This window comes from Microtus oregoni, unplaced genomic scaffold, assembly GCF_018167655.1.
Source record: "Microtus oregoni isolate MIOR12 unplaced genomic scaffold, Mior012 000003F_ref0000135, whole genome shotgun sequence".
Classification (NCBI taxonomy): Eukaryota; Metazoa; Chordata; class Mammalia; order Rodentia; family Cricetidae; genus Microtus; species Microtus oregoni.
The window spans coordinates 69930146-69942308 of record NW_024543062.1 but is presented as its reverse complement, the minus strand read 5'-3'; positions in this window follow the sequence as shown (position 1 = coordinate 69942308).

The window sequence follows — 12163 nt, the reverse complement described above, 5'->3', positions numbered from 1 at the left end:
TCTCTGATGAGTGGATGGGTGTGGAGTGAGGGGGTAGGTGGAGGGAAAGGGAAGAGGGGAGGGGGTGGGAACTGGGATTGGTGCATAAAATGAGAAAAGAAAATTTTTAAGAAAATTAATAAACAAAGCAAAAATAAACTCATTACCTCACTAAGTGTACACATACAAGAGATTAGCCAGCCCATATGAATGACGGATGGGGTCAGAAAAGAAAAGACTACAGCTAGAAGTTTGCTGTTTTTCCCTGAACATTTATTTTGTATTTTTATTAAAGCTTGAGAATTAAGAAACAAATAAAGTGCTAATTTAGTCCTGACCAGAGCATAGAAGCATAGTAGAGTCTAGTGTCCATACTGGAAAAGTTTTTTTGAAACCTAACTTTGCAAAGCATCAGAAATAAAAACACTAACTCCAAGTCATACAAACAGTAATTAAGAATGCCAGTGATGAACCTACTTTCATTATAGGCTTTAGGTGTGCTGGCTGTGGCAGAGGTGGCCTTAACTCGTGAACATTCTTCGTCTCTTCCCAAGCATCCCAGAGTAGAATGCAAAAAGCCACCACAGCCAGACACTCATCTCAATCCTGTCACAGTTTGAAGATATGACTAATCCTCATGTAGGATACTTCTATGAAGTTCCAGTAAAAGTGGTGTTGGTTAAGTTCCAAGAGTTTTTAAAGCTAATTTTTCTTCTTCATGCACGTTATTATATTATATTTATGCTATGATGCAATTGTGAGTGTGTGAGTTTTGTATTATATAGAGAAATTTTTCGGCTTATTGGGAATATCAATGTTAGATGCTTTGTTAAGAAAATAATAAATTTTGAGATTTTGTGTTACATTAGTTGGTGCTCCCTGAATCTACACAGTAACTATATGGAGTAAGGAAGGGCTATAATATAATATTCATTTCTATAGTTTATCAAATATTGAAACGACATAGCCACTGGGCAGTGGTAGTGCAAGCCTTTAATCCCAGCACTGCGGAGGCAGATGCAGGCAGATCTCTGTGTGTCAGAGGCCAACCTGGTTTACAGAGTGAGTACCAGCACAGCCAGAACTCCACAGAAAGACACTGTCTTGGGGGGAAAAACGGAAAAAAAGAAAAAGATACTGCCACAATTCTATTTATTCACTGAAAAATTCTTATTATTAGTTAGGAATAATCTTTATAATCTGATCACGTCAGATGTTATACTAAGCACCAACTTTAAGTGCAAATTCAAATATTTCAAAGTCAAGAAACACTCGTATGTGCCTCAGTTTCCTTTCCAGAAGTTAAAACAAAACTAAGGGGAAAATAGTTTATTTTAGTTCACAATTCCAGGGAAAATTTAGGCACAGCTGTTAGGAATTAGAAGCCACTAAAGACAAGCACAGTCAAGGGCAGAGAGAGAAGGAATGCATACACGCTTGTGCACAGCTGACTTTATCTTGTATAGTCTAAGAATAGAATCAAATAACTGTTGCCACCCACAAAAGGCAGGTCGCCCTAGTGCCATATGTAAGACATCATAATAATTTCTTACAATCTTTTGTTTTGTTTTCTTCCTAGGTCATTCTTGATTGTGCTATAAATTAAAATAACCACCACGGTATACTTCCTCACTTAACTCTGCCACTAACTACTACTCTCATTACTAACAATAACACTGACAATACTACTACTACTATTAATAATAATAATAATCTTGAACATTTTCAAAAGTCAAAACAAGGATGTGCATTTAGATAAAATTGAAATGTATGCTTCTACAGCCCTGAGGAAACACAGCTCTTCTTCTAATGTGGCCACTAACAAACAGAGCAGTCTCGTGCACTACAAACTTGAAATTCATAATGACACACTACATGCACCGATGTTTGCAGTACCCATGATGTAAAAGATTCACAGTAAAATTATTTTCCTATCTTTCTGTTTTTCCATACGGCAATAGTTTCATATTAGTTTGATTCCTGGAAGAAGTGTAAAAATAAAGAATAACAACTCAAAATATCTGCATTCTTATCAGGTCAGAATGATGATTAAATAAATCTCATTGACGAATTAACCTCATTATTTTAAAATAGAGCCTGTTCCCATAAAGGCCACTTCTGTTTTTAATTAACCAAGACTGTATTGTCAATAGAACTGAACAAAACAGTGTACTCTAACTGGAGACATTTTAGTTTATTATGGTTTTTAATTGCAGTTTAATCTAGTTTTTCAAATGCATATTCTTTGTAATTAAGACCGAGTATTCTTAGTAATATTGCATAGAAGTTAATTGTAGAAAATTTTGTTCTCTTATTGTTTCCAAATAATATAATTTTATTCTGCCATAATTCACCAATGGCTGTGCACTTCTAAAAAATTAGGCTTAATAACAATGGAATCTTAATGTTTTAAAATTAAGAGCATCATGGATAAGCCATATAAACTGCTTAGGTCACAGTTAGAAGGATCATGATACCTGATGAAGAAGGTTAAGTAAACATGCTCTGAATTGATTAACAGACGCATGAACATTCTTGTGATTACCAGTTGTAAGAAAGGGCTTCCTATAATTAGTAAAGATGAAATCTATAATGAGATGTTTCTTTTTAATTTATTTTTGTAGGATATATGATAACAGTCATTAACAGTAAAGTTTTTTTTTTTTTTGGATTTTCGAGACAGGGTTTCTCTGTAGCTTTTGGTTCCTGTCCTGGAACTAGCTCTTGTAGACCAAAGTTTTTGATTGTGCAATTATTTCCAGTTTTTCTTATTAAAGTGAAGAAGTTTTTGTGGGTTATTTTCTACTCTCGTTTCAGATCTGTTGTTGCAATAACACATAATAAACACTGCAGGGTTGGAAGGGCTTATTTTATCAATAGGTTATAGTGTCATAAAAATGACTCTCCTCTGGTGAGTATTCAAATAATGACTGACCTAACTCTGATTAATGGTCTTGAGGAAGACTTCATTCTGGTGATTTAACCCCTTTAGGTAGTATCTACTGATAGGGCTTCCTTCAAAACTCTAAAAACAAAGTTAAAAAGGCATTGGTTGTTCCTAACATTACCACTAAAGCTACTCTGCCATTGAGAATATCTCACCAGTATTAGCTACTGATGTATATCCTACAGTCAGTGTATGAATAGGCTCTCACAATGCAGAATTTTTCTCTATGAATTCTACGTGCTGACACACAATTTAATTAAAAGTAGTGTAAAAAGATCCAGCATTAAAATTAACAGCCCTAACTATGTGATGGTACAGTTCAGATCTGTATGATTCTTACATTGTAAGCAACAATCACGTTATTATAAATGCTCTAAAGGCATGTAGGATTGTGCAAAGCAGCAAGTTCAGCAGGGTTCCTTATTTTATATTCTCTATGTCTTCAGTGGTTTCCAGTTTCTTAATAAGAATCTTCAGGATGTTAACCTTATAACCTACTTATGACGTTCTCCGTAGGAAGAGCACCACCCATCCTTACACTTCAGGGTACACTTGGTGTTTATTATCTTCAGGAGTGGTTGGCAATCATTGAATTATTTCCTTATTAACTCAGAAAATGATCCCCCATTGTGACAACTCAGTGTGCTGAACCTTGACAAATGATAGCTTACAACAGCCCTCATATGTAAAAGCTTGAGCGAGTTAAATTTTGGCGTACTGCTGTTTAGGGGAAGTTTTTGAGACAGGTTCTTACCCTATAATCCAGGCTAGCCTCAAACTCTATTTTTAATGATTACCAATACTTACAAAAATATTCTTTGAGTGTTGGTATAAACATATAAGGTACTGTCATCATTCTCATCCCAGTTACTCTTTTGTTCCCCCTTTACGCTTGCTCTGCCTGTTCTACTCCCCAAAACAATCCCATACTTCTTTCACATGCTTTGTTTTATTTTCCAAACCCTTGAGTTTAATTGGGGTTACTAGCTGAGTACGGGTCAGGGTATTTCCAGGAGAGTGACCATTATCCAGTGACTACACCACTGAACAAAATGACTTTTCTATCCCCAGAAACCATTTACTGTCGTATTAGTGAGACACAAGACTCGTGAGACCCACCCCAACACATACTGCAATCAATACAAGGTTCCATGACTTTGACTTTCTGATCCTTCTGCCTCATCATTCTGACTGCTAAGATTAATGGTGTTTGCCACTTAAACTATGTTGTGCTTTTCAGAATTCAAATAGAACACACAGGGATCTACTTATTCATGTGGGGTTTAGAGACTTAAAATATTAAAGAGATTTTTCATCTACTAGATGCAGCATCTTCTGTTTTGATTTTTAGTTTCTTACTCTTACTTTTGACTAAATATTCTCCCAATTTTATTCTCTTATACAGATAAGGATCTTGTGAAATATTACACTGCTGGGATTGAGGTAGATTCCCATTCAATGAGTGATGGAAATAACTTAATTGGTCACATGTTTTCATTTGTAGAATTCTACTTGGACCCTGACAACAGAAAGTGAAAACAAATTTATATAAGCTCATTACATCTTTATTTTATGGAAATCAATAGAAGCAGACTTAGCAGTTCTTCAGATACTTACAAATAAAACTATTTGAATTAATGCATCATATATTTGGAGTGAAATTATATGCCATAGAAAGTGAGAATTGAGTAAAATATTGTAGTGCTATTTCAGGAAAAGAATTCTTTGCATCCTAATTTTAAAGATAGGTTAAATATCATGCACAGTTAGTTGTCTAAATTAGTGAATTAACAGTTCACATTAGACGATTTCTAAAAAGCATTATTTTTAAGCTGTTATATTTAAAATGAACCCCCCAACAGAATCATGTTCTCTGATATTTTCTTGCTGTAAGAATAAGGACTATAGGAGCGAGATGATCAAGGACACTACATGAACACCAACCAAAACAACTACACTGGACTCATAGGAGCTCACAGAGTGTGGGCCAGCAAAGGACCAATGCACATCCTGTGTATATGTATATGTATATGTAGACATATATACATATATGTGTGTGTGTGACTGTTGTGTAATTTGGTCTACTTGTGGGACTCCTAACAGCTGAAGGAAGGACTGTCACTAACACTTTGGCTGTCTATCTTGGGAACCTAGATAACGCTGGATGCCTTGCCCAGCGTTAAAACAAGGGGAGGAACTTAATCCTACTGCAACTTAATATGTCATGATTTTTTGATACTTATGGGAGTCTTGTCCCTTTCTGAACAGAAACAGAGAAGAAAGGGATACGGTATGACAGAGGGGAGGTGAGGAGAGGGAATGGGAGGAGAGGAATGTGGTAGCATTGTGGTCAGGATGTAAAATAAAAAAAAAACAAATTATTGAATTTAAAAAAGAATGACCTAGATAGACAAAAAAAAAAAATCACCTTCAGGCAGGGCCATCATTGATCCACTTACAAAGCAGGACTCTAATATCCGAATATCAGTTTTTTTATTAAGAATTTCTGCCTCCTACCCACCTCCTATTTCCCTTCCCCTGACTTCATCACCCTTCCCCTCCCTCTCCAGTCCAAAGAGCAGTCAGGGTTCCCTGCCCTGTGGGAAGTCCAAGGTCCTCCCCATTCCAACCAGGTCTAGGAAGGTGAGATTCCAAACAGATTAGGCTCCCTTAAATTCAGTACATGCAGTAGGATCAAAATCCAGGGCCATTGTCCTTGGCTTCTCAGTCAGCCCAAGCCTTCCACTCTACCTAGAACCTACTTAGGACAGAGATGAGTTCACACTTTCCTTTTTTGTTTAGTTATTTTGTCTCATATTTAAATATATAGAGATCAGCAAAGAGTTCTAATGAGCATCAGCAGGTGAAGGCTGCATATTATAAAGAAGCAAGCCCACTAAGGGTAAAATGCCACGTAATTTACCCGGAACTAAAGTCAACCATTCCAAGTACAGCACCTTTGTACATCATGTGTCACCAACCACAGAATTGCATGTTTCTCCCTCATGTATCACCAACCACAGAAGTGCATGTTTCTCCCTCATGTGTCACCAACCACAGAACTGCATCTTTCTCCCTCATGTATCCCCATCCACAGAACTGCATGTTTCTCCCTCATGGATCCCCATCCACAGAACTGCATCTTTCTACCTCATGTATCGCCATTCACAGAACACTCTCTTCCTACCCATGCTTCACCATTCACAGAACTCCACCTTTCTGTTCTATGTATTGACACACTCCCTAATATTCCTCATGTTATATGTTATATAATGCAATTAACATTTTTAAATAGTAAAGAAGAAATTCTGTCAGGTGCAGAGATTTGTTAACAGTCAACAATATTCACTATGAATTTTGATTCAAAAACAGTTAAGTCAAATTTCAATGCTTACACAATCAAAATTTTCTCTAGATTTTCCTTACACCACAAACTTTTGAATATGCACTCTGTATGACCTTAATATATTCAGCACTGGTTTTGTTGATTTTTTTAAAGAAGATGTGAAATAAAGCAGAAAGAAAAAATAAGTGACACTGGATGCTATGTGTTAAAAGAATACTACACTGTCGTATAATTCCACAATCTCTCTGTTCTATATATGTAGGAAGATCCATAGTAGCTAAGAAAATGAAATCAAGAGTCTTTGCTGTACCAAAGGTTTTTATTATTTATGATAAACAAAATTTATTCAATTATGAGACGTTGACCTATGGAATAGAATCAAAGACCTGGATATTAACCCACAAACCTATGAACACCTGATTTTCAACAAAGGAGCTAAAAGTATACAATGGAAGAAAGAAAGCATCTTTAACAAATGGTGCTGGCATAACTGGATGTCAACCTGTAGAACAATGAAAATAGATCCATATCTATCACCATGCACAAAACTCAAGTCCAAATGGATTAAAGACCTCAATATAAATCTGACCACACTGAACCTGAGAGAAGAGAAAGTGGGAAGTAGACTGCAACACACGGGCACAGGAGACTACTTCCTACGTATAACCACAGTAGCACAGACAATAAAAGCAACATTGAATAAATGGAGCCTCCTGAAACGGAGAAGCTTCTATAAAACAAAGGCAACCTACTGAATGGGAGAAGATCTTCACCAATCCTGCTTAAGGCAAAGGTCTGATCTCCAAAATATATAAATAATTCTTCAAACAAGTTTTTTTTTTGTTCTGTGTAGATTGAATTTTGTCATATGAAATTTACCATAGCCTTGTTTATATTATATTCACAGTGTTAAAATGTTATCAATTTACAACATTTTCTATATATTTCAGATTTTTATTTATCTCTAATTCTAAATTCTTATTTAGAATTCCCAAATAAAAAATATTTCCTTCGGTATTTTTAACAATCCACCCAATGAATTGATAAATGCTTCTGTGTAGGAGAAGCACTATAAAGAAATATGTTCTTTACTGATACTGTTAGAATAATTACTATATAAACATTTACTCAACAAATAAATTAATAATATATTAACATTATATACAAGTAATGTTATATTTATTGATAGATTTAATGTATCTTACCTGCAAATTTTATATCAGATTGATTTCAGACTCTTGATATTCTTTGACATTTTCATATACAATGACCTATCTTGAAGTTGGAATTTGATTTTAAACAAAGGTCATTGAAGTTGCCTATACCATTTATATACACAGCCAAAAGGTAAATTTATGTTTTAAATTATTTTTAAAACAAAGCATGGTCTTGATCGCATCTTCAGTCCCCAGTTGTAAATATGAGTGAGGATTGGCAGGGGTGGCCACCACGGCACAGGGACGAAGACTAAAGGGGGAAAACTGAAGTGTTCCAGAGAAAATAGCATGAGTTATCATAAGCACATGATACTACCTATAGTTTCAGGTAATGAAGAGGCAGAAACAAGGAAGGTCACAAAACCTAGGAGTTTAGAAGCAGTGTGAGCCAAAGAGGAGAAGGAAGGAGAAGAAAAAGAAGAGGTAAAAAAAGGAGAGAAGGTAGAAGGCAATAAGGAAGGGACAAAAATGCGACCAATGAAAGTAAAATACAGATTTAGCAAACTGTGTTATCATTAACATTCTCTTTTGTAACTTTTCCATTCTATAGGCTCTGCAAGTGAGATAACTGCATCATTTATTGTCAGTCTTGTAAATGTCCATGGCAGACATGATACATAGTGCAAACAGTTTTGTTCATATTAAAGCCACATAACAATTCGCAGTGTTAAGTATGATAACTGTTTCACTATTCCATGAGTGAATATTCATATTCATATAATATGCATGAATATATGTGATTATTTGTAAACATATTAATTGAATATAATACATACTCATTTATATAGAGATCATAATCAATGCATGTGTGTGAATTATTCACACATGCAGGATGCCAGTAGCTTGCAAAAGAAAGTGATGTAAAATGATTTTAATAATCAAATGAATTTTCTGAAAGTGAGGCCATTATCTTTACATTCTCAAGTACTTGAATCTGCTTGAATATTTTTAATGGAGCAGAATATTAATAGAATATTAATAGAATTAGAGCTCTCATTAGTTCATTATTCTGCTGGCAGATCAGTGTGTGCCCTTTGAAAGGAGCCCATATTTGTGGTGTATGAAGGATATATGCTTACTAGTGTGAAAGCAGAAATTTAAATAAAAATACTAAGTTATACGGAACAAACTTACCAAAGCACATGAAGAAATATAATTCATACAAAAATATTTTAAACAAAACACAGAGGTGAACTCATGTTTCTCTGTGACCAGCACATTTAAAAAAGATTTTTTCCCTTGTTTTATACAGAAAATTCCAAGGAGAGGTGTAATTTGAAAGTAATGAAACTAAAGGAATTTTCTCTATTCCTGCTTCTTCAACAACTACCCATTCAATAGTGTGTACCTAACCTATAAAATTATTATTTTTATAGGTGTACATATTAAGTACACTTATACCTTTATATGATAATAATGGAAAGTAAAAAATAACTGGCATTAACAGTAAGAAAGATATTTAACTACCAACTGAATTTTTCTTTTTTATTTTTCTTGCAGAATTTAATAGCTTCTCACATTTATTTTTTCTGATTTTTATTACTTTATAAATAATGTCAATAAAAATTTCTATTTCCTCTTCTCCTCCCTCTTCCCTCCCACTCCCCCACTCACTTTCCCCTCTCCCCCTCCAGTCCTAAGAGAGAGCAGGGTACCCAGCCCTTTGGGAAGTCCAAGGCCCTCCCCCTACATCCAGGCTTAGGAAGATATGCATCCAAATAGAATGAATCCCCAAAAGCCAGTAGTACATGCAGTAGAGATAACTCCCAGTGCCATTATCATTGGCTTCTCAGTGGTCCTCAACTGTCAGCCACATTCAAAGGGTCCAGTCCCACTCCAGCTAGATTTGGTGAGCTCCCATTAGTTCAGGCATAGTATCTCAGTGGGTGGAACAATTCCTTGCGGTCATAACTTCCTTGCTCATATTCTCCCTCCTTCTGCTCTTCAACCGGACCTTGGGAGCTCAGTCCAGTGCTCACATGTGGGTCTCTGTCTCTATCTCCATCTGTCGCCGGATGAAGGTTCTATGGTAGTATTCAAGACTTTCATCAGTCTGATTACATGACAATGGCAGTTCAGCCACCCTCTCCTCCAATGCCCAGGGTCCTAGCTGGGGACATCCCCATGGACACCTGGGAACCCCTCTAGAGTCAAGCCTCTTGCCAACCCCACAATGCCTCCCTTAATTAAGATATTGACTTCTCTGCTCCCATATCTGTCCTTCCTCCATCTCAACCATCCCTCTCCCCCAAGATCTTCCCAACCCTCTCCTTCTCCCTTCTCTCTCCCCTCTCCCCTTCCCCCCACCCCACTCCCACCCCTATTCTCCCAACTTTTGCCTGGCGATCTTGTCTGCTTCCAATTTCCAGGAGGATCTATGTATGTTTTTCTTTGGGTTCACCTTATTACTTCGTTTCTGTAGGATCGCGAACTATAGGCTCAATATCCTTTGTTTATGGCTAGAATCCACTAATGAGTAGGTACATACCATATTCATCTTTTTGGGTCTGGGTTATCTCACTCAGAATAGCGTTTTCTACTTCCATCCATTTGCATGCAAAATTCAAGATTTCATTGTTTTTTTTACCACTGAGTAGTACTCTAATGTGTAGATATGCCACACTTTCTTTATCCATTCTTCCATGGCAAAAACAAACAAACAAACAAACAAACAATGATAACCTATGCTGGAGAGGATGTGGAGTAAGAAGAATACTCATCCATTGCTGGTGGGAATGCAAACTTGTGCAACCACTTTGGAAATTGGTGAGGCAGTTTCTCAGAAAATGGGGAGTCAACCTACCTTAGGACTCAGCAATATCACTCTTGGGAATATACCCAAGAGATGCCCAATCATACCACAAAACCATTTGTTCAACTATGTTCATAGCAGCATTGTTTGTAATAGCCAGAATCTGGAAACAACCTAGATGCACCAACTGAATTTTTCATTTTCAAAATATATTCACATATATTCACTTACTATTTTATGGTCCCAATTTAGCATAGAGTTGTAATAACATGCCTAGCACATGTGAGTAGGTTACTTTTTCCTTACCATTGTAGAACTTATCAGAGTTCAAATGACTCTCCTTATATCCATGGGATTGGCTTGCTTGGGAATTTCAACTAATTGCCAAAGATCACATTGCTAATAAAGACTGAGAAAGCACCTAATGAGAGATTAAATTTTCAACAGCAAGCAAAGATATCTGGAAATTTCACATCCCCTTTCTTATACTTGCATGAACACTACATATGAAGAATGCAGGTCTTCTCATGACAGGGTCTTTAGAGTGAGATCTTGCTTATAGATGGGCAATTGAAACTCAAAGCTAGCGAGAGACTTGAATGGAGGTGGCGAGGGAAAGATGATTCTGTGGCTGATTCTAACATCATGCCTCCTGCTTATGTAACACATTTCTTCCATCATTCCACTGTACTCTCTGACTGACTTCCAACTTTCTTATCTTCAAATCAGTTCCAATTACCTACTTATAAAAAGTTTAAGCCATCATGTGACTGATCACAGTTTTCATAATGATATATAAACAATTTCCATTCTATCATACATGTTTCTAGACAAAAATTAAAATTATTTAATCTTAAAAGAGAAAGGAAAAAAAGAGAAAGGGAGGGAATAATGCTATATCATTTTCAATTTCCTAATTTTTATATTTTCATCAGTGTTTTGATCACTGTAAATCACAATAATAAGGAAGCTGTTGTACTTTATATAAGTTATCATTTTCTAAGAAGTTGTAGTCAGGCGAAGAAACATACCAAAAAAGCAATTTACTGCTAATGCTGCAATGCTTAGTTGCCCCAAGTACTTACAGATTAAAAATAAGAACTTAGACACTTATTTTTTTCTCTGACTTCCTCTGGACAGCATTTAATAACAAAATAAATTGCATGTGATATCTCTTCACCCTGTTCTTCAGAAGTATTCAAACAAGTATCAGAGAAAAAGGACAGCACTGGCCTCTCTTTCCCAGTGATTTATAAGCCAAAATAGGTGCTATTGACAAAAAGACAATAAGAAATGCAATAAACATTTACTCATTACAATCACTCACACATATGCTCCCTTAGCATAGCTCATTTAAGGGAGATGCATTTTAGTTTTTAACATTGACCATAAACTGGTTTGGGAAGCAGAAAGAAGATGGAGTCAGGAGAAGCCATGTAGCCCTGCCAGAGACAATGCTGGTGGAACCATGTCAGTAAACCACAGCCACATGGCGATACACAAATTAATAGAAATTGGTTTAGTTAAAATGTAAGAGCTAGCCAATAAGAAGTTAGAGCTAATAGGCCAGCAGTGATTTAATCAATACAGTTTCTGTGTGATTATTTCAGGGCTGAGCAGCCAAGAACAAACAAGTGGCCTCTTACAACAATAAATCACACAGTCTTTAGTGGAATACAAATTTGACCTGCGTGGTGATTTCTTTCTTGCTGCCTGAAAACTGTTTGTCATTAATAAAAATGGGTCGGCACTTCCCTTGATCATTTTTGGAATTATTCCCTTGATGGATGACATCAATGTATCTGTAATGGTCCCATCTGCAATACTGGCAGACCAGCCCCAAAAGCTCTGATTTACAAAAACAGAGGCAGATATTTTGGAAGAACACTCTATAAACCATTGAAGAGAAAAAAAGATTTGAG